Genomic DNA, 24,587 nt, shown 5'->3' with positions numbered 1-24,587 from the left:
GCTCCGTTCCTACCAGGCAAGCTAAATACACTGGCAGACGACCTAAGCAGAAATCTCATGGACCCACGAGTGGAAACTGGAACCAAAGATATTCAACATGTTGAGAAACAAATGGGGGAGCCCAGAGAAAGACCTGTTTGCCTCCCCTCAGAACTACCAGTTGGACAAATTCTGCACAAGGACTCCCCACAAACAAGCTTGGAAAGTTGGTGCCCTTTCCTTCACCTGGAAAAACCTATCAGTTTATGCCTTTCCCCCTCTGCCTGTCCTCTCCAAAGTGCTACTAAAGATCAAACAGGACAAACCAAGGACAATACTGATTGCACCAGACTGGCCACACCAACACTGATACCCCCTCTTGTGCAGTGTGTCACTGCTGGAACCATGGCACCTGCCTCAAACCCCTGCCCTGCTGTCCCAGCAGGTGGGCCAGATTCTGCACCCACAGCTTCAAACAATGAACCTTGCAGCCTGGCTAATTACCTGATCTCACTGTTACCATCCCTCATTAAGCAAGTGATGGATGTCATTCTGGAGGCAAGGAGGCCTAGTACCAGGAAATCCTATGCTGAAAAATGGAAAAGATTCTGCTCCTGGAGCCAAACTCAGGGGATGAGCACAGCAGTGCCCAGTTTACCGTATATTCTTCAGTACTTAGATACTTCACAAGGACCTTTCCTTTTCTGCCATCAAAATTCATGCCTCTGCCATTTCAGCACATTACAATACAGAGCCCACCCCTCTTCTCTCATCCACCACTGAAGCAATTCCTCAGAGGGGCCAAAAACTTAAGACCACCCAGGAGAGCCCCTACTCCAGCCTGGGACCTTACCTTTGTATTGGAAAAGCTCACTCTACCTCCCTTTGAGCCAGCTGCAAATGCAGAGTTGAAATTCCTTTCTCGGAAAACAGCCTTCCTTCTAGCCATCACTTCAGCAAGAAGGGTGTCTGAATTACAGGCCCTCATGGCAGTGGAGCCTTTCATCATCTTTCATGTGGACAGGGTGTCTCTCAGGACCAATCCTTCCTTTATGCCCAAGGAGGTATCCAGTGTGGCCATTAATCAGTCCATTCATTTGCCAACCTTCTTTTCTAAGCCACAGAACAAAGGGGAATGAATACTGCACTCCTTGGACGTACACAGACAACTTAGATTTTACTTGGACAGGACTAAGCCTTTCAGGAAATCTGAACAGCTGCTGGTTGCATTTACTGCAGGGGCAGAGGGGAAGGCCATTTCAAAGCAAAACATTTCTAAGTGAATAGGCCATTGCATTCATTTCGGTTATAAGCACCATGGAAAACCTACCCCACAGGGAATAAGACCTTATTCCACCAGGGCTGCATCTACCTCTACAGCCTTTCTCAGAGGTGTCCCTATCAGGGACATCCTAGAAGCTGCTACGTGGAGTTCTTGTACATACCTTCACCAAGCATTACCACTTGCCAATTTTTTCTAAATCCAGAGCTGGCTGTGTCACTGCAGTCTTGCAGGGTCTTATAGCTGGTTATAATGCTATCTAATTGCCTCCTCCAATCCTTAGATTTGGGAATCTACCCAAATGTGATGACTGCAACAGTGAAACACGAAGAACATAGTACAGTTGTGTACATTCATGTAGATGTTCGAGTGTATTCACTGTTGCAGTCCTGGATGTTCTTCGTGTTTCACTGTTGCAGTCATTACATTTGGGTTATCTGCTGGCAGGTTGCCCTCAGTCGGCCTGAATTCCAAAGTCTTGGGTCCTGCGTCGGTTGCTGTCTCCTCTTACATGACGTCAGGTCGTCAGGGCTATAAAACATGCAGCCGACGCCATTTTCTTTAGTCTTTCTTGCCGCGTGATGCCTGAAGCAGAAGCATTTCGCAAGTGCCGGTCGGCCAACTACTGAAATATTCAAATTTGAGTTTCAGAACAAAAGTCTTCACTAAAGCTAAGTACCACATTGGGGAAACTTTTTTCTTGCTTTTTACCAATGTCAGAAAAAGTTAAAAATTGTATTATTTGTGGGAAGCAAATACCTCATAAGGATTTCCATTTATACTGTATTCCTTGCCTAGGCCCTGATCACAACATGCCTGGCTGTCGGTTTTGTGCTAGAGTTAACCAACGCACTATTAAGCGTCAATATATCTTTGCATCAACGTATTTTTGGAAGCAGATTTAACTATCCAGAAATGTCGTCGGATAGCAATCCGACTACAGGAGTACATAAAAAAAACGCAAAGAAAAGGACAGAGAAAGGCAGTCGAGATCCAAAACAGACGAAGCTTCTCCTAAGCCAGTCGCCGGTTTGCCAGTACTCAGTGAGGTGCTTTCGCAGCCCCTGATGCCCGCTACCTTCGAGTCGCAGGCCTCTACCGACACCCATGTGGAGTCCGGCATGCCGCAAGATACTCAGGGTATTGGACCGACAGATGTATCTCCCTCGGATGGGTCCGGAGCCACTGATCAGGCACCGGCTTCTGAGGGTGTATTCAGACCTCAACATTTGTATATCAAACTGACGACAGCTGCAAAAGCAACTTCTAAAACTAAAAAAAGACTCATGAGCCATGTGCACAGGCCTCTATGCCTAAAATATAGATGATCAAAATGGCTGAAGACCTTATTACCTTGATCAGGGGTACCCATCCCCCTTCTGATAAGAGGCCTAGGCAAGACACTGATTATGAATCTTCAGATCAGGTTTCTATTTCTTCTGATTCCTCTTCTGATCAGGAATTATCTATACCTCCCTATGAGGATTCTGATGCTGAGGAGTCTATTCCATCTGCATCTCCTCCTGAGGATTATTCATTTGGAGAAACCTTGCATACTTTGAGGGAGCATTTTTACTGGGAGAGTCAAGACTTCTCAGAATCAAAAAAGAGGCTCGGGGATTTCCTTCTCCCTCAGCACAGGCCTTTAGCCATTCCCTCTGTGCTAGACATTGTGGATGATGTGTTTTCGGAGTCAAGCTTGTGCCCTGACCACCTAGCCATTCCATCTGTGCTAGACATTGTGGATGATGTGTTTTCGGAGTCAAGCTTGTGCCCTGACTCCTTACCTCCAGCTCCTATTAAGCCTGACAGATATTACAGGGTCCCTGACTCACATAAATTTATTTAGAAACCCTGCTGCTGACCCAGAAACTATTTCACAGGGTCCAAAGGGAGTTAAGGCCTCAACAGCAAAAAATCCTACCCCCTCTGACAGAGATTCAAGGGCACTGGACAGATGGGGAAAAAAGGTTTATACATCTGCATCCTTGGCAATCACGGCCTTAAACTGTCAATTTCATATGCTTAAGTACCAACAACATGTTATGGGATTGCTGAAACAGAAAATGATGTTGATTTCAGAATGTGCAGAAAATTGCAGGAATTATTGCATGCAGCTGAACAAGTTGGAAAGCATACTTTGCAATGTAGTTTTGATTCCTTAGAGGCCTCCTGCAGGGCCACAGTTACTGGCTCTGTGATTAGGAGGCATGCCTGGTTAAAGGAACAAAATTTACCTGATCATGTTAAAGCTAAATTGCTAGATGCTCCTTTACAGCATGATTCTCTGTTTGGTCTTAAGGCAGAAGAGGTTTTAAAGAAAATGGAAGACAAAGCTAAGTCTATGCATACTGTTAAAGACTTCTTACAAGTGCATCCACCAAGATTCAGTAGACACTGGCCTACCAAAAATTGGTCCTTTCCTGTGTCAGACGGAGATCAAAGGGGCAAATCCAGACGCCCTAAGGGTTCCAGATACCAGGCGCAAGATTCATACAGGTCAAAGCAATGGGGCGCCTCCACCTCTGGAGGAGATAAAGCGCAAACCTACAGAAAGCAATCCCAATGACTTCCCTCTGCCTTCGCCAATCACTTACCTTTTGGCAGCACCCATAGGGGGAAAATTAGCACTTTTTGTTAAAAATTGGCAGTTAACCCAGGACAAGTGGGTACTAAACATCATATCACAGGGATACAGATTCCATTTCCACACTCTGCCAATGGCAAATGGTTGGCCAGATCTGCCAAAAAATCAATGGGCAGAGGCACAGAAACAGGTTATGTCCCTCATAGATATGGGGGCCATTCAGGCAGTACCAGAACAGAAAAAAGGACAAGGTTTTTACTCTAGACTGTTCTTGGTACCCAGAAAGGACAAGGCCTGGCGGCCAATACTGGATTTATCGATTTTGAACACATACCTGGATATCCCAAAATTCAAAATGCTGACTCTGCAGCAGCTTCTGCCCATGCTGGGCAAGAATGCTTGGCTGGTGACTTTAGACCTAAAAGAGGCATACCTGCATGTCCCAATAAGACGGTTGTGCAGAAGATACCTCAGATTCAAGGCTGACTTAATGCATTACCAATTCTTTGCACTGCCCTTTGGCTTATCTACTGCACCTACGGACTTTATAAAGTGCCTGGCACCAGTAATTTCATTTTGCAGACAAAGAAGTATACAAATATATCCTTACTTGGACAGCTGTCACATTCAAGCAGAGAACAAGGGCACTCTTCTTCGACACCTGGCATTTGTGAAAAGGCTTCCAACATGCCTAGGGTACACAATAAACGAAAAGAAATCACAACTGCTACCCTCTCAAAAGATAACATTCCTGGGTGCAAGCTTGAATACAACTGCCCAGATGGCTTACCTCACGCCAGACAAGCAAAGGCAACTGACTACTTACTTCAGACTGATGGCAACAAAAACCCAGTCTTCTGCAAGACAAATTATGCAGGCTCTGGGCTTCATGGCATCCTGCATACTACTGATTCCATATGCAAGACTGCTTATGAGGAAACTTCAATGGTACCTAAAAAGTTTATGGAGTCAACATTCTCAGTCTGGAAACAATGATTCCTCTTGTTCCCTGCCTGCAACAGGAGTTTCTATGGTGGGCAAAGGCATGTCACCAAAACATGGGATGGCCATTCACTCTACCCCCTGCCCGCCAAACCATGACAACAGACGCATCAGATTATGCCTGGGGGGCACACATGGCAGGAAGATGCATTCAGGGCATATGGTCACCAAAACAAATGCATCTGCATATCAACCAGAAAGAGATGCTAGCTGTTCAAAATGCCTGACAGCCTTCAAGGACTTACTACATCCAGGACAATTACTGATAGATGGACAACACCACAGTCATGTGGTATATAAACAAGCAAGGGGGCACACACTCATACCCCCTCTGCAAATTAGCCATGGCACTGTGGAACACAGCTTTGACCTACCAAATACAACTTCAAGCTCAATTCCTGCCAGGAAAACAAAACACTCTGGCAGACTATTTAAGCAGAAACCTTATGGACCCACACGAGTGGAAACTAAATCCACAAGTCTTCAGCATGATAACAGAAAAATGGGGGAGCCCAGACATAGATCTATTTGCCTCTCCTCAAAATTATCAATTGAAAAGATTCTGCACAAGGACTTATCACAGACAAGCATGGAAAGTGGACGCCCTATCCTTCAGTTGGAAAAACCTATCAGTTTACCCCTTTCCTCCTCTGCCTCTTCTCCCCAAGGTCCTCCTAAAAGTCAGACAAGAGAAACCAAAGATGATACCAATTGCTCCGGACTGGCCCCGCCAATACTGGTACCCAATCCTAAGGAACTCGTCTCAATACCCAGCTTGGACCTTGCCTCAAAGACCACAACTACTGTCCCAGCAAAGCAGTCAGATCCTGCACAATCAACTACAGACTCTGAACCTGGCAGCATGGCTGATCATGTAGTTATACAAACAACACCTCTCAGTAAAGCTGTGATGGATGTCATTTTGGAAGCCAGAAGGCCAAGTACTAGAAAATCTTATGCTGACAGATGGAAGAGATTCTGTGCTTGGAATCCAGCACAAGGAACTGATACAGCAGAACCAAATATTCCTCAGATATTGCAATACTTAACTGAGATGCTTGACAAAGGCCTATCTTTCTCATCAATTAAAATCCATGCCTCTGCCATTTCGGCTCATTACAATACAGAGCCACCAATCTTTTCTCATCCTTTACTAAAGCAGTATCTTAGAGGAGCCAAAAATTTAAGGCCTCCTAGAAGATCACCATTGCCTGCATGGGACCTCAATTATGTGTTGGAAAAGCTCACCCTGCCTCCATTTTAACCAGCTGCTACCGCTGATATAAAGTTCTTATCATGGAAAATGGCTCTGCTACTAGCAATTACTTCCGCAAGAAGAGTTTCAGAGCTACAGGCCCTCATGGCTATAGAGCCTTTTATCATATTTTACCCAGACAGAGTATCTCCGAGGACAAATCCTATTTTTATGCCTAAGGTGGTTTCCAGTGTGGCTCTTAACCAAACAATACATCTGCCAGCCTTTTATCCAAATCCGAGAACAAGGGGAGAGAATTCTGCATTCCTTGGATGTACACAGACAACTAAGATTCTACTTAAGCAGGACTAAAGCTCCAAGAAAAACTGAGCAATTACTAGTGACATATGCAGGATCAGAGGGCAAGGGTATTTCAAAGCAGACAATTTCAAAGTGGATGAGCCACTGCATCTGTTTCTGCTACTTAAACCATGGTAAACCTGTGCCCAAGGGCATTAGGTCTCATTCCACTAGAGCTGCACCTACTTCAGCAGCCTTTCTAAGGGGAGTACCAAGCAAAGACATTCTAGAGGCTGCTACTTGGAGTTCTGTTCACACCTTTACAAAACATTATCATTTGCCTCTTTACTCTAAATCCAGAGCAGGCTTTGCCACTGCAGTTCTGCAAGGCCTTATAGCCGCTCCTAATGCTGTTTAGCTCCAGCCCCCCCATCCATAGCTTTGGGATTCTACCTAAATGTAATGACTGCAACAGTGAAACACAAAGAACATAGTACAATTGTGTACACTTACCATAAATGTATTTGAGTGTATTCACTGTTGCAGTCCAGGTTACCCTCTCGCCATCCCCCTGTCATTCTGGAGTTTATCTTTCCTATATATATATATATATATATATATATATATATATATATATATATATATATATATATATATATATATATATATATATATGCTACCTTTTTGGGGGCACCTGACATCAGGGGCAAGAAAAACTAAAGAAAATGGCGTCTGCTGCATGTTTTATACCCCCTGATGACCTGACGTCATGGAAGAGGAGACAGCAACCAACGCAGGACCCAAGACTTTGGAATTCAGGCCGACTGAGGGCAACCTGCCAACAGATTACCCAAATGTAATGACTGCAACAGTGAATACACTCGAACATCTACATTTATGGTAAGTGTACACAACTGTACTTTACCCTCCCTCCAGCCCCCTGACATCTGTTGACTATACCTCTATTCTTGTTTACTATGCTTAAAGCTTTCTGGTGTATTTGCATTTTGTTGGAGGTGTAACCTTGTATATAATTGCTTCCCATTATGGGGGCATCTGACATCTGGGGCAAGAAAAACTGATGTAATGGCATCTGCTGCATACTTTATACCCCTGACTACCTGACATCATGGAAGATGAGACAGCAACCGACGCAGGACCCAAGACTTTAATAATCCGGCCAACTAAGGGCTTACCTGCAAGCAGATAACCCAAATGTGATGACTGCAACACTGAAATACACTCTAACATCTACATTTATGGTAAGTTTACACAACTGTACTTTGCAAAGACGTGGCAGTCGCTGGGAGATAAAGCTGTCCCTCCAGTATGTCCTATTTAAGTCGCAGGCCATATTTAAGTCCCTGGAAAAGGGTATCCCTAGACTTATGTGATTTATGAATATGCAGTAAGTTCATTAGGTTTGGGTCTTGGGTTGCTCTCTAGAGCAGGCATAAGTCTTCCCTAAGAAGTCTAAATTGTATGGAGTATAGTGACAGAGATTTTAGTCCATGTAAGGGAGGCCCTTGATCATCTTTTTTTTAGAAGTCTCTGAGGTCTTTCTAATTGCTGTAGATGCTTAGTACGGTACATACCGAATGGGGCATTATAATCAAATTATGGTGCTTAGTACAGTACATATCGAATGGGGCATTATACTGTATTATGGGCTATTTAAGTGCCGAATATAGGGGGGTTATAACTTCTTTTGCTCTCGAGGCGATGCCTTTACTAATCAAGTGAGCTACGTGGAAAGCTTTCCTTACAACGGTAGACACATGGTTGTCGAAGTTAAGGTCCTTGTCAGCTTGCGATCCCAGGTCCCTCACCACTTCATGGGTACTTAGGGTATTGCTATTGATCTGATGGTGTGAAAGGGCACTTTTTGTGATGAAGGGAATGATGATGCATTTCTTTGTATTCAGTTTGAGACCGTGACTAATACACCAGTCATTGGTCTGTGTGAGACCATCCTGGAGCAAACTGACATCATTTGGGGATTCAGTAATTACGCCTAGTTTGCAGTCTTCTGCAAACTTGGTCAGCCACAATCCTTTAGTTTTGACCTGAACTTCTGAGAAGAATATACCCAACATTAGGGGGCCCAGCACTGACCCCTGTGGCACCCCGCTGGTAACAGGTCTGCTGGTTGATGTGGAGTCACCCACTTTGATAGTCTTTGTCTGGTTTGTGAGCGAGTTGGCAACCCATCTTACAATAAAGGAGTTTACATTCAGTTTGCTAAGTTTATCGGTAATTCCTGAATGCGGGAATGTCGAAAATCTTTGCCATGTCGAGGTATGCTGTATGCACAGATTTTCCCTCATCAGTGGCTTTGGTCACACTTTTAAAGAAATCCACCAGATTTAACAGGCAGGATCTGCCCTTCACAAAGCCGAATTGGGTAGGGTCCAGGGTTTGGAGGTCACCTATGTCTTTGAGATCCATAATGATACATCATTCTGTGGCCTTACAGATGAGGCTGGTCAGGCTTATGGGTCTGTAATTCCCTGGGTCTTTTGCTAGGCCATCTTTGTGGAGGGGAATAACTATAGCTGTTCTCCATTCTGCAGGAACAAAGCCTGTGGTTAGGCTATGATTGAAAAGGGTACTAAGTGGTGATGCTAGTCCATGTTTTAGCCTGTTTAGAAGTCAGCCTGAGATGTCATCTGGTCCCATAGTGGTCGTGTTCTTTGCCTTGGACAGGGTGTTTAGGACCTGCTGTTCAGATATGTAAGGTGGGGTGGAATTTGGGGGGGTGTTTCTTGTACGTTAGGAGGGGATGAAGGAGTAAAATTTTCACCAAACCTATCTGCTAGAAGGTTCACTATTTCTGTGGGGTCAATGTGTGTGATACCGTTGGCCACCAGTTCTGCACATGCTTTGGTCCTACCCTTTAGGCTACTTACATAGTTGTAAAAGGCCTTATGGTTATCCTTGGCAGTAGTTGCTAGGTTTCTCTCCAAGTAGCTGTTCAACAATTTGACAAATTGTCTTCTTTGCCTGTTAAGGGTAGAGGGAGGGAGTTTTTCCATTGTTGGGTCCTTGTCTTTGTTTTATTGGACAGCAACGTTTTGCGTTTATTGTAGAGTTTGTTGATGCTTGAAGTCCACCATGGCAGCTTGATTTTACTTGGTTCTCTGGCTTTGATTCTGTCTCATACAGCTGAGTTTATACACTTATGCAAGTGGTTGTACACTGCTTTAGTGTAAGCTTCGGCTTAGTTACCACTTTCAGCTTGGAGTGGGGCTTGGAATGCATTTATACCTTCACCTAGGTGGGTATAGTTTGCCTTGGTGAAGTTTTTTTAGTCTGATTTCACCCTTTGTGAGTTGTGGTGTTAGTGTCAGTTTGAAGGCAACTGATTTGTAGTCTGCTTTAACTAATGAGGGTGCAACAGTGGCAGCAGTGCACCTGTTTGACATGTTGGTGAGGACCAGATCTAGAATGTTTGTTCCTCTTGTTGGGGTATGGACAGTTTGCGCCTGGGCATTTGAATTCACAAGGTCAAGGAACTTCTGTGCTATAACATGCTGTAAATTAAATTTTTTTGGTTTTCTTTACATGCTATAAAAGTAATTTTTTTTCAGTTATTGTCATAGAGATTGTAAACAGGTGCTTTTTTTTCTTTTTTTTCTCCTTTCTCTGTTGTTTAGTTTTAAGAAATGTAGGGACTGCAATGTAAAATAAACAGCCTGATTAAAAAAGCATGAAAAGAGAAAAAAATGAATGTGCTTTTTCTCATTCTTGCATAAGGGAATGACTGGATTTAAGGACCTCTGATTTGGTAACAAGGTTTAAGAGAGAGCAAGTAAATGAAAAAGAATATTTAATATTATGATGTGTTTCTCTAGCAAATACATGTTTGTTTAGTAGCCATTCTGCAGCTGATCTTCATGTTTCCATGGAAACAATTGCTGTCTGATTTTCATGTCTCCATGGAGACAGTCTGATAAAGAGAAGCTCGCTACAGTCTGGTGGAAAGTGCTTGGCTGAGCAAAAAAAAAAAAGAAATTGGCTAGGACATAATGTTCTTTGAAAGCATTCAGGGGTTTCCCAGCTGGGAGAGCTGTAAATCTAAGACAAAACCAATTGGTGCTTAGTAGAAGCACAGGCTGCACCATCCATTTTAGCATGGCTAACCTTTCTTTTAGGTTAATTCAAGTTTGTGAGTCTGTCTGTCAGTTTGGACTTTTGTTCCTATTAGGAGGGTAAAACGTCAGTATTTGAAGATATCTGACATGGCTTAGTGGTAAATCACTTTAGCTATGGTGTGCAGGGTCTTGGGTTCGAGCCTTGCAGAGGCTGTTTATTGGGTGGGATGTTGGCATAATGGTTAAGGTGCTTACCTTAGAAACACAAGGTGCAGGGTTTGATTCTCATGTGGGGTAAGTGGCTAGGCTCAAATCGGACCATGAGGGCAGTTAGTCTATTACTAATCTATGAACCTATAAAATAAAAAATGTACATAGTTTTGTGTTAGTATTAAATTAATAGGTTTTTTGTTTTTTGTTTGGGAGCCTTCAATAAAACAAAAGTTTGTAAGATGTGAGATAGGCTGAAATGGATACAATGTAAAACAACTGTATAAAAGTTCATCCTGCCACAACAGTGCAAACTAGACATTTAACAAAAGTAATGCAATGATGCTTTCTGTAATGTCTTTAAATGTCAGCAGTCTCACAGATCACTGCTTTTTCTTTTTTGTATTTAACTATATTAAAAATGTAGAGTGCAGATAGTTATGTTACAGGAGTCACCATTCGAAAGAACTGAACATGTGAATTTGATAAAGAAAAGTTTTCAGGGTGGTTGTTCAGTGCTATACAAGGGACAGAGGAAAATAGGAGTACTTATATTCATTGCAAGAAGAGCTCCAGTAGTGATAGAATAGGATAAAAAAAGATAATGGGTAATTTATAGTGCAAAGGGACTGCTGGCAAGGGAGGAGGGTTACACTGGCATGTATTTATATTCCACTTAAAACTGCTGTAATGGAGCTTAAGAAAATTCTGGGAGAAAAAAATCAAATATTACTTATAGGTGGGGACTGGAATGTGATTTGCACCAGTGAAGATGTGTCTTGGGGGCCCAGAATGGAAAGTATAACAAAGGATGGTAGATTTTTGAAGAAATTTATGAAAATATTTGGCATAGAAGTGAATTCAGTAATAGGAGTTCTTAGTGAGTTTACATATTATTCCCCAAGATATAAAAACTGGGCTAGGCTAGACAGAATGTACACTTCATAAGAACATGTGCATTTAATTGAAGGTCTTGATACACACCCAGTAACTTTTTCAGATCATGCACCAGTAACAACTAAAATAAAAACCCAGGGTAACAAAATAAAAATGAGACACTGGCGCTTTCCCACCTATCTGTTGAAAAGAGAGGAATTTAAGTAATGGGTAGTGTAGATTATTTAGGCGTTATTAGGATAGAAATGTATTCTGAAAATATAGCTAGGGAGTGAGATAAAATTAAGGTGGAGTTTAAAAATAGGGTGGAAATAAAAAAAAAGGAGCTATGGTTAAGAAGTAAGAGTTATTTAGAGGGACTGACAAATGTTGAAGTATTGCATAATGGGGGAATCTCACAGAACAACAAGAAGATCAACTACAGAATGCGGAGCAGAAAATAAGGGATTACCTCGATAATATGCACAAGTTTAGAAAGATTGCTGTTAAGCAGCTGCTTTTTGATAAACACTAGATCACAAAAACTTTTAGCACAATGACTCCGGCAACAGAAAGTAGAAGGGGTTTTCGCCAAGCTTAGGGAGCCTATAACAAGGAAGGTAATGAGATCCTGTAGAGGTATTATAAATATTTTGGAAATTCTATTAAATTCTGTATAAAGCAGAGAAATGTGGAAATCAAGAAAATATACAAATAGAAATGTTTATGGAAGAATGAAATATGCCAAGGTTAGAAGTAGATGAGGCTGAGGCTCTATTACTAATGGTGTGTGTCACTTGTCCCTCTCTAGCATAGATGACGAACAGGCGGGGTTGTTCATTTATATGCTTTATTATATAGAAACAGATCAGGACGGATAGCAGCATTACAAAACATAAACAAACTGATTAACAGACATACTATACAGACATACATGCTTACATCTCAAAAGCTAACTGCAAAATGGCAGGCAGGCTTGCATTTGCTCAGTACTTATACACTTGGGCAAGCCCCTAGAAAGCTGCTTAAAGCTGTGCACACACATTGATCTACAGTTAGGACAGGAGGAGAGGAGATGAAAATTGTAATGTATAACCAATCTACAAGAAAGTCCCCAGGAATGGACGGTATTCCTGTGGAAGTTTGGAAAATAGGAGGGGGAAAAATTATAAAGATCTGGGAAGGCTTTGCTTAACAATATTTTAAAGAGGAGGAGAAGTACCAGCATCCTGGAAAAAAACAGGGGTAGTTGTAATACAAAGAAAGTAAAGATCCAACAGTCCCAGCTTCATACAGGCCCATTTTAATACTGAACTATAATTATGAAGTGTGTGTGTCCATAATGGCTACAAAAAGGACAAAAGTAATCCAAAATTGATAGATATAGACCAGTGTGGTTTTGTGGAGGGGAAGCAGACATTTGATAACATACAAAGCTATGTCAAACCCAGAGCTGTTGGACATGCTCCACTTAAAGAAATCCCAATCCCTCCAAGCTACATGCTCTAGGGCCATAAACCTAGTCACCACAATAAACAGAACATGCTGGAAAGATAGATTCCTGTCCCAGAGACTTCACATACTGTGGAACAAAGTACCTATCTATAATCAAACAAAGCTCTTCATTAGCACTCTTAAAGAAAAATCTTGATGATTGGATGGGAGATAGGAAATTCACCCCGGGGATCACTTCTGTGACTCTGCTTGACAGGGGCACAGGAAAATAATTTTCTTGGGTGGCAAAAGCCAGGGTACCGTTTGCCTAGGCTTATGTAGGCCCTAGGGCCAATAGCCTAGTACCTACCTATGAACCTACGAACAGAACATTGATGAACCAGAGGGAAGCAGAATGTAAGAAAATACTGTTGTTGTTTGGTCTTGATACAGCGAAAGCATTTGACAGAGTAAGCTGGGACTTTATGAGAGGGGCAATGGAAGCATTTGCATTTCCTGAAAAAATTATAAGGCTGATTAGGAGGATATGTGAGAGATCAGAGGTGAAAATTACAGTGGGGTGGGGTCCTTTCTGATCATTTCTGCTTGAGCAGAAGAGCCAGGCAGGAGTGTCCTCTTTTCCCTTTGTTGTTTGCATTGTATTTAGAACCAATGGCAAAGAAAATAAGAGACTCAGAAAATCAAGGCTATGTATGGTAGTCGAGAAAAACTGCCTGTATTTGCAGAAAATATTTTATACCTAACAAAACCAGAAAGAGACATTACAGTGTTGTGGAACATTTTGAGACAGTTTCAGTTCTTTTCAGTATACAAAATTAATGAAGCTAAAACCAAGGCACTAGCAGCAGTAAATTTATTTACCCACACAAATTGTTTCAGCAATATCCTTATTTATGTGGATGTGAAGTATTTAGAAGTATGGATTAAAAATGATTTTGGTGCGGCAGCTAAGGATATGTGGGAAGAGACTAAACGAAAGATAATTCAAAAACTGAGAAAATGGAAGCTTTGTCATATGGATAGTAAGATACAAGCAGTCAAAATGTTTAGTCCTTTAGTCTTATACACAGATCAGGCATATTTGCTCAACCAAAGGAGAAGTTGTGTATAGCAATTAATAAAGAGCTGAAGGACTTAATCTGGGAGGGGAAGTTGGCAAGAGTCAAGTGGGATAAGTTGATTCTTCCAGTAGAACAGGACAATGGGGATTACCCAGTTTGAAGAGGTATTTCAGAGCCACACAGTTATGGCTCCTATACATAGCACAAGCAGAAAATTATAATTCAAAGTGAAAAGGGATGATGTTGAAACAGGGAAGCTGAAGAAACAAGGAGAGACTGGGATTTTGAGTGCAGGCCTTTAAGGAGAATAACAGTAATCATACAAAATATTATTTCCATAAAGTAGCAGAAAGGCTTCTAAGAAGTAAGCCAACACGGGAATGGAGAAAGGAGATTCTGCCAATACGGATGACTGCATTTAGGAATTTAGGCAAGAGGGGGTGGAATTTATTGGAGAAAACTGGCAAAGGAGCCAGGATATTGGGAGCAAATAACTAGAGGGTGAAAGATAATAGAATGGGAAGATGCCAGTAATTTATTTGGGACTCTGGGTTAGAGACTGCTTTCCTTATCAAGTATTGATATTTTTGAGTATAGGCAGAGAAAGAAATAAAGGGTCCTAAACAAAAGACCAGCACTGGTAGGGTTTTAGTAGACTATCGAACAGAAGCTGCCATTTAAAAAGGAATAATTAGTACAGCATATGAAATATTGCTTGATAAATATAAGAGTCAATCAGAGGAGGTTAGAAAGGATAGGGAAGAGAGATTGGATAAGCTAGTCACAAAGAGACAGTGGGAGGATATATGTATGTCTCCAAAATATGCAACCAAAATCTAGAAGATTTAAGATTTTTGCTTTGAAATGTTTACATAGATATTTATATACCCGAAGTAGACTGCAGAGAATTTTTCCTCCGTTAAATAGCAAATGCTGGAGATGTGACTGGGAAGAAAGAGGTAATTGGGAACATATTTTCTGGGAGTGCAGCGAGTTGGCAGACTTTAAGGATTCCCTGCAGGATGCACTGTTGGAGATGCTGGGTGGGCAGATTGGTGTGACTAGGGAGATGATTTTTCTGAGTTATGTTACAGAATCGGAATTGCTTAGACATGGTAAGGCCTTTCTGTCTCTAATTATGGTGGTTGGCAAAAAAGCAGTTACTGGAAAATAGAAATCAAAATCTAAATCAACTATGTTAGAAGTAGTGAATATAGTAACAGAGATAAAACCACTGGAATTTAGATCTTTAGAAAAAGATAGAAGCAAACTATATAGGAAAAAAATGGGAATTGTGGAAACAATACATACAGTGGAAGAATGAGGTTTAAAACAAGGCAGTACTTAAATGAGCTATGTAATGTGTGACTGAAAATGATTGGGTAGATAAGTGATGTATAATGTTTGCAACTTGGAGTGTGTCATTATGGTTTGTGATGTGAAATGCTTGCAACTAGTATTGTGTCATTGTGATCTGTTTTCATTTATATAAATGTATGATTGCGTATGGCACAAGTGATGGTTTAATAAAGATGATGTTCTTCGTGTTTCACTGTTGCAGTCATCACATTTGGATTATCTGCCTGCAGGTAGCCCTCAGTCGGTCTGAATACCAGAGTCTTGGAATTTCTGCGTCTGATGCTATCGCTTCTTCCTTGACATCAGGTCGTCAGGGGTATAAAACATGCAGCCGATGCCATTACATCCGTCTTTCTTGCCGTGCGGTGCCGAAGCAGAAGCAGTTCGCAAGTGCCGGTTGGCCTGAAATTTTCATTTTGAGTTTCAGACCTGAAGTCTTATACAAGATAAGTACCCAGTTGGTGATCCTTTTTTCTTGCTCTGACCGATGTCAGAAAAAATTAACTGTCTTGCCTGTGGAAAGCAAATGCCACAGAGATTTTCATTCTTACTGCATCACCTGACGTTCCTCGCTGTTGGTTTTGTGCCTTGTTCAACGCACGAACCATTCATAGTTGGGCAATTTTTGTAGCTAAATTCTTTAGCTGTCGATCTCCGTACTCTGAAATGGCTTCGATAAGCCATCCAACTGCTGATCTTCCCAAAAAAACGTAAGGATAAAGACAGAGACAGACTGCTTAGGTCCAAAACTGCTGATGACGCTACCATTAAGCAAGTCATCAGTCTGCCAGTACTCAGTGAGGCGCTTTCACAGCCCCTGATACCCACTTCTACAGATTCGCAGGCCTCTACTGAGACCCATTCGGAGTCCGGTATGCCGCAAGATGCTTCTTTGACTATGGAACCTGCGGCTGTCTCTACCTTGGATGGGTCTGGAGCCGCTGTGCAGGCACAAGCTTCTGAGGGTGTATTCAGGCCTTCCGATTTTCATATTAAACCAACGACTTTCTTTCAGGCCAAAAATACAGAGTTTCTTAGGCCTAAAGTTCGCACTACCTCTAGTAAACCGATGACCAAAGCACATTTTCAGGCCCACATCCCACAAAAACAAATGCTTAGAATGGCTGAAGATCTGACTACCTTAATTAGGGGAAGTCAGCCTTCCCCCTCAGAGAGACCAAGAACTGATTTTCCTTCTGATTCTTCTGATCAGGAATCTGATATCTCTGTTCCTTCTGATTACCAGGACATACCCTTATCTACCTATGAGGACTCTGATGCAGAGGATTCCATTCTCTCTGCTTCCCCTCCAGAAGATTTTTCTTTTGGTGAAACCCTGCATACCCTTAGAGGGCATTTCCGCTGGGAGAGCCAGGACTACTCTCAGTTCAAAAAGAGACTCGGGGAATTTTTAAACTTGCCTTAGCACAGTCCTCTAGCTATCCCTCCTGTTCTGGAGATTGTATATGATGACTTCTTGGAATCCAGCCTTACCCCTGATACTTTGCCTCCAGCTCCCAGGAAACCTGAACGGTACTATAGAGTACCTGACTCCCAGAAATTCCTTTTTAAGAATCCTACTGTGGATCCAGAGACCATTTCCCAGGGACCTAAAGGCATTAAGGCTACAACTGCCAAAAATCCTACCCCATCGGACAGGGATTCTAGGGCTTTAGACAGATGGAGTAAGAATGTATACACCTCTGCTACTCTGGCCATTAGAACGTTAAGTTGCCAGTTTCATATGTTAAAGTATCAGCATATTATGGAGCTAATTAAACAGAAAATTATATTGATTCCTGATTATGCAGAACACAAAGATTTTCAAGAGTTGTTGCATTTGGCTAACCAAGTTGGTAAACATACTTTGCAATGTGGGTTTGATGCCTTAGAAGCATCTTGCAGGGCTGCTGTTACTGGGTCTGTTCTTAGAAGGCATGCTTGGCTTAAGGAACAAAACTTGCCAGATCATGTCAAAGCAAAATTATTAGATGCACCATTAAACCAAGAACATCTATTTGGCAATAAAGCAGAAGAAATCCTCAGAAGGTTGGAGAAGAAAGCTAAGTCTATACAAACTGTTAAAGATTTCTTACAAGTACAGCCACCTAGATTCAGTAGGCATTGGCCTTCAAAACATGGTCTTTTCCAGTCCCTTCCAGGCCTTCTCAGTCCAAGCCCAGGGGGCAGCAGACCACCAAGACTTCAATCTCAGGTTATGCACAGGTCTAAGCAATGCTCCCATGTCCAAAACAGGGAGTAGTAAGCCACCATCCCATGGTAAAATTGCACAATGACTTATCCTTAACTCTTCCAAGCCTTCCCCAAGTACTTGCAACTTTAGGAGGGAAACTTGCCCTGCATGCAAAAAACTGGGAATACCTTACCCAAGACAGATGGGTCTTAAACATTGTTTCTCTGGGAAACAGATTCCACTTCAACTCTCTCCCAACCCTAAGCGGATGGCCAGACCTCCCCCCAAACCAGTGGATGGAGGCCCAAAAGCAAGTACTTTCTCTCCTCGGTATCAATACTATTCAACCTGTCCCAGCAGAACAAAGGGGACATGGCTTTTTTTCCAGACTGTTTCTGGTTCCCAGAAAAGAAAACTTTTGGTGTCCTATCCTGGACCTGTCTGCTCTAAACACCTTTCTGGTGGTTCCAAAATTCAAAATGCTAACTCTCCAACAGCTGCTTACTATGCTTGCTAAGGACTCCTGGCTAGCAACCCTAGACTTAAAAGAAGCTTATCTGCACATCCCTATAAGGGAATCTTGCATGAAATACCTATGCTTCAGAGCAGGCTCTATGCACTATCAGTTCTCTGCACTTCCCTTTGGCTTATTTACTGCGCCCAGGGTATTCACAAAGTGCCTAGCTCCAGCCATTGTATATTGCAGGCAGAGAAGAATTCAGATTTACCCATACTTGGACGATTGCCTGATTCAGGCGGACAGTCAAGACTTGCTACTACAGCACCTGGTATTTGTAAAGAGACTTCTAACTTCACTGGGGTATACCATCAACGAAAAGAAATCACAACTGGTACCCAGCCAACAGATTGTATTCCTGTGAGCAAGCTTGAACACAACTTCCCGGATGGCATTCCTCACTCCAGAGAAACAAATGTATTTGTCAAACTACTTCAATCTACTGGCCACCAAAGCCCAGCTATCTGCAAGAAAAATACTGCAAGCCCTGGGGTTTATGGCTTCTTGAATTGTTTTAATTCCATATGCAAGACTGCATATGAGGAAACTTCAGTGGTACCTAAAAAGTCTCTGGTGTCAACATTCTCAGGACCTGGAAACAATGATTCCTATCATTCCTTGCCTAAGGACAGAGTTCCTTTGGTGGTCAGAGCCCTGCAGCCACAACAAGGGACTCCCTTTCACTCTACCCCCTGCCGCCCAAACCCGACTATGCATGGGGGCTCACATGGCAGGGCAGTGCATTCAGGGCAAATGGAACCCAAAGCAAATGCACCTACATATCAATCAAAAAGAAATGTTAGCTGTATAGAATGCTCTGTCTTCAAAGGCCTTATTCTTCCAGGACAACTATTGGTAAAGACAGACAACACCACAGTTATGTGGTACATAAGCAAGCAGGGTGGAACCCATTCCTACCCACTCTGAAGATTAGCCATGGCTTTGTGGAACACAGCCTTGAGCAGCCAAGTGCACCTACAAGCTCAATTTCTGCCAGGCAAACTGGGGGCAGCCAACTTGAGCAGAAATCTCATGGACCCACACTAGTGGAAACTGGAACACAAAATATTCAAGCTTTTGAGGAACAGGTGGGGGCCACCAGAGGTGGACCTTTTTGCTTCCCCTCAGAACTATCAAGTGAGCAAATATTGCACCAGAAATCCCCACAGCCAAGCTTGGAAAGTGGATGCCCTGTCCTTCACCTGGGAAAGCCTCTGTCTGTGCCTTTCCCCCTATGCCCCTCCTCTCGAAGGTTCTACTAAAGATCAAACAGGACAAGCCAAAGACAATCCTGATTGCACCAGACTGGCCACGACAGCACTGGTATCCCCTTTTCCTCAGTTTGACAGTACTTCCACCATGACATCTGCCTCAGACTCCTTCCCTGCTGTCCCAGCAGGTGGGCCTGTACCCTCAGCTACAGTCCCTGAACCTAGCAGCCTGGCACATCCACTGAATTCTTCACCAGCAACCCTCAGTAAGCAGGTGCTGGATGTCATTCTAGAGGCAAGGAGACCTAGTACTAGAAAATCCTATTTGGAAAAGTGGAAAAGATGCTGCTCCTGCAGCCAGTCTCAGGAAATAGACACAACTGTGCCCAGCTTACCTCGTATACTAGATTACCTGACAAATGCTCTACAAAGGCCTATCCTTTTCAATTGAGATTCATGCCTCTGCCATCTCAGCTCATTATAATACTGAGCCATCCCTTTTCTCTCATCCTGTGCTCAAACAGTTCCTGAGAGGAGCCAAAAATTTAAGACCCCCCCCCCCAGGAGAGCTCCCACTCCTGCCTGGGACCTTAACTTTGTATTGGAAAAGCTCACGCTTCCGCCCTTTGACCCTGCTGCCACAGCAGAGTTAAAATTCCTCTCATGGTAAAGAGCTTTGCTTCTAGCCATCACTTCAGCAAGAAGAGTGTCTGATTTGTAGGCCCTTATGGCCGTGGAACCCTTCATTATCTTCCATGCGGACAGAGTCTCCCTCAAGACTAACCCATCATTTATGCCCAAGGTGGTGTCTAGTGTGGCTTTAAACCAATCCATTAATTTGCCAACTTTTTCCCTAATCCTCAGAATAAAGGGGGAAGGGATCCTGCACTCCTTGGATGTGCACAGACAGCTCAGGTTCTATCTGGACAGGACAAAGCCTTTCAGAAAATTTGACCAGCTGCTAGTCAGCCTTGCTGCAGAGGCAGACGGCAAGGCCATTTCAAAGCAAACCATATCCAAATGGATAGCACACTGCATCCATTTCTGCTACAAACACCATGGAAAACCTATACCACAGGGGGATCAGAACACATTCCACTAGGGCTACATCAACCTCTACAGCATTCCTCAGGGGAGGCCCTACCAGGGACATCCTGGAAGCTGCAACCTGGAGTTCTGTGCACACTTTCTCTAAGCATTACCACTTACCTATCTTTTCTAAATCCAGAGCTGTATTTGCTACAGCAGTCTTGCAGGGGCCTAATTATCAGACCTAATGCTTCTTAACTACCTCCTCCCTTCCTTAGCTTTGGGAATCAACCTACATGTGATGACTGCAACAGTGAAACAACGAACATAGTACAGTTGTGTACACTTACCATAAATGTAGATGTTAGAGTGTATTCACTGTTGCATTCCTGGTTACCCTCCCTCCAGCCCCCTGACTTCTCTTTACTTTCACCTATCTTTTTTTTTGGCATATCTTATATCATGTGTATTTGCTTTTTGCTGGGGGTGTTCCATACCATGTAATTGCTTCCTATTGTGGGGGCACCTGACATCTGGGGCAAGAAAAACTAATGTAATGGCATTGGCTGCATGTTTTATACCCCTGACGACCTGACATCATGGAAGAAGCGACAGCATCCGATGCAGAAATCCTAAGACTCTGGTATTCAGGCCGCCTGAGGGCTACCTGCAGACAGATAACCCAAATGCGATGACTGCAACAGTGAATACACTCGAACATCTATATTTATGGTAAGTGTATACACCTGCACTTTTCTTGTTTAAAAAGAGGTCAGGAATTGAATAATTTATGTAATGTTGCTTAGGTTATATGATGTATAGCAATATATGTGAAGCATAATGTTTAATTTTAACTTGTTAATACAGCTTGATTAATTTTATGTAAATGTGCCTATGTCACAAGTGATACTTCAATAAAGGTGTTTAAAAAAAAAAAAAAAAAAAAAAAGACTTACACAAGCAAATCTGAGCTCAGAATGTTGTAGGTTATCCTCCCTGCCACAGGGTTGTAGACCACAAACCTTCCTAGTGTAAAATAACTGATTTTGAGTCAAAGTACTTAAAACAGGACAGACGCTTCGAATAGCAAGCACAATATGCCTTCATCAGCAGTTTGCAGGTCAGAAGAGTGGAGGCTACCCCTCCTCCCACAGAAGTGTAGACCACAAACATTCTTAATTTAAAATAACTGATTTGGGGCCCAGGGGCTTAGAATAACAGTTGCAATGTAATCAGGCTACTAACAGTAATAAATGCAGTTGATTAAATGTAACTGAACACTTAAAAACGTGCAGCAAAATAAAATAGGAGCATGCATGAATACAGTAAGAGCAGCTGAATAAAGTGCATTTTTTAATGGGAAGTTAAAAAATAGAAGATGATTCAAGTTTGAGACTGTGGGGACTTCAGTTGATCTCTCAATCCTCAGTAGAATGACATGATTGATATGAGAATGGAAGGAATATCCAAAGTCAGATTTATAGTAGGGACAGGCAACTCAAAAGCTACCAAAGTCAGATGCAGACAGAGATTAGCAATACTTGGGCAGAGCAAGTCACACAGCACTTCATCTTAAGGTGCCAATAAATGCTTGTTAAACGTGGAATGCTATTTCTCAGCTCTTCCCATTAATTAGCTGGATTTTATTCACTGTCTGCAAAAGACTTCTTTTCTAACTGACCCTAGCTAAAACCTCTTAAAACTCCAAAATGAAAAAAATAAAACAAAACACAATGCACTTTGTGGATAGCAGAACTGTGGCCCAGCATCAACTGGTAAAGCAGTTCCTTAAATGAATCATTTAGTAAATGTGTTTAAAAAAAAAGACTTACAGCAGCACTTTTCCTTGCTGCATCTTAGGATTTGACTTTCATGATTGACAGGATTACCCAGCCCCATTTGAGGTTTGCTGGTTCATCTGTTTTTGAGGTTCCAGAACAATGTTTTTCTTGGTGGCAGTCACCTCTTCTTACAGAATCTTGGGTCATCAGATAATTTATAGGGAGGAACACCTGTTCATCTCTTATCAAGGTGAGGGAGGCTAAGCCAGTTGCTAAGCAGTAGATCGCTGTCTTGTGTTTTTGCTTCAAGATTCCTTACCATCCCCTAAAAAAGTGCTGATATCAACAGCCAGGTTGCATGAGCAGCATGGCTGCTTCCATATCCTTTTTTTTCAGAAGTCTCTTTGTTGTGAACATTGATTCACTTCTTAAAGATTTATTGTGTGGCCTGTGACTCCAAAAAGCTGTGTTTCCTTTTGCATTTTAGTTTTACATGATTCAAGTGCTATCAACTTAACTTTCTGTAGCTGTGGTTTTCCCAGGAAGTTTTGTCAAACAGCTTGTGAATCTTTCCCAGCATTTATCTGCAAAGGTATTCCTTTTTTGGAGATGGTAAATGTACTTCTCATTGTAGTTGATCTGTTGGGTGAACTGGATATTTATTGGCTGCAGATGAAGTTTCCTTTTAGGCAAGTATGTATTATGTTTCCTTCCATGCTGCTTTTGCTCCTTGTGCTATGTATTGCATTCACTTAGAGGATGGGAATTAATGTAATGGTGAGAGGTCTAAGCACACACTTCTAGTTTGACATACGGTTCTGTGGTCAGCAATCGCTGGGGACACATGCACCCTCAAGCATAGAGTTGAAAGATAATATAACTGGGCTGCCAATTATAGAACTGAAATCTCTACAATGTAGAGGTCTCTTACAGTTTGTATGATACACTCATTATGCGTGTTATCAGGTAAGTGCTCACATAAATGTGCCTTATTTAGATTCATAGATTCATAGATTTAGTACTAAGCTAACTGCCCTTGCGAGCCATTTTAAGCTTAGCCAATTATCCCTTGTGAGACTCAAACCCTGCACCTTGTGTTTGTAAGGCAAACGCCTTAACCATTAGGCCACCCTCCCAACCCCCTTGTCTGATATTTTGTATTTTTGCAGTGGCTCTCTATTGAAATTTGCTGACATGCAGAAAAAAAACAAAAAAAAAAAAAACTGAAATGCAACAGAAGAGCAAATCTTGAATATCATTCTTGTATGTTCATAGATTTATAGTAGACTAATGACCACCAGGGTCTTTACAAGCCTAGCCGGGCAACCCAGTGCAGTTTAGTCCCTGAGTTCCTTGGGTGCCTATATGGTAGGGTATGTTAGTAAAGAGGTAGCTAAGGGTTTACAGGAGGAGTGTGTTAGCTGGGGATCAATTTATTTAATGTTGACTACTGTCTTTCAGAGACATGGGGGCCAGACCTTTGTCTTTTGAACTTTGTGGAAGGGGGGGCAAGCTCCCCAAACCTCCAAACTACTATATACCAACACTGAGCTCTCCATACCTTGGAGAAAAGGGAACTTTTTGAGAAATTGCCATCTCCGACTTAGTATTTGTAAGTCTTTTTTTTTCAACCATTGTTTCCATGTTTTCAGGACTCCTTGTAGCAGGTCTTTTCATTTCAAATGGTTACCTTTTACAGCTCTAGAGTTTACTTCAAAGTTTGACAGGTGATTTAAACTGTCATGTGCCTCAAGACTGAGTTTAGTTTTGTAATAGCTGAACTATGCCAGACCCTTCTGCCACTTAGCATATTCATGTTTTTACAAAAATGTGGTCAGTCGTGTCACTGGCACACAATCTGTGTATGCTATACTGAGTGGCTGATACAGGGAAAATTTGACAGACATATGATTGCTTTAACTCACTACAGCCATGTGATTCCTCTAAGTGTATCTGTCATGTACTACTGATGCAGCTAGGCATCTTATACAACCTGTTCATATTTGCATTAATAATTGCACAACAGTGCTGCATACAAGCTATTGAAAGATTTCATCTTAAAGCTTACATTATGAGCAACACAGCCACTTTGATATTTGATTTCTATCTAGTGCAGTTAGAGATGTTATTCATATACGGTTTATTTAAATATTCACAATTTTCTTATTTGTCTAAATATCTCAATAAGAAGATAACATAAACATAACTGTTTAGCCTCATAAGAAAACTCAGATGGATGATCAAATTACTGCTGACAAGTATGAGTGTAGCTTGAGTGGTTGCAAAGAATATTGTCAGTTGTTTACAAAGTATTATAAAGTTAATGTGTACTGTGCATATTATGGCTTATAAAATCCATAAAATACCTAGAATCTGAATACTACATCTGTAAAATTTGTTTGTGTTGAACAGTTTGCCACTTAGAATTCTTTAGTAACCCCTATGGCTCCAGAGA

At 42.0% G+C, this 24,587-nt stretch overlaps 1 protein-coding gene across 2 annotated transcripts in view; it reads left to right on the top strand.

Moving 5' to 3' along the window:
- Positions 1 to 24,587, top strand: part of NAXD (NAD(P)HX dehydratase) — an 870,139-nt gene that overhangs the window by 402,133 nt on the left and 443,419 nt on the right. The window lies entirely within an intron of this gene.

Source organism: Protopterus annectens, chromosome 5.part0 (genome assembly GCF_019279795.1).
Source record: "Protopterus annectens isolate FY-2018-M chromosome 5.part0, PAN1.0, whole genome shotgun sequence".
Classification (NCBI taxonomy): Eukaryota; Metazoa; Chordata; order Ceratodontiformes; family Protopteridae; genus Protopterus; species Protopterus annectens.
This window is presented reverse-complemented; position numbering and strand designations above follow the sequence as displayed.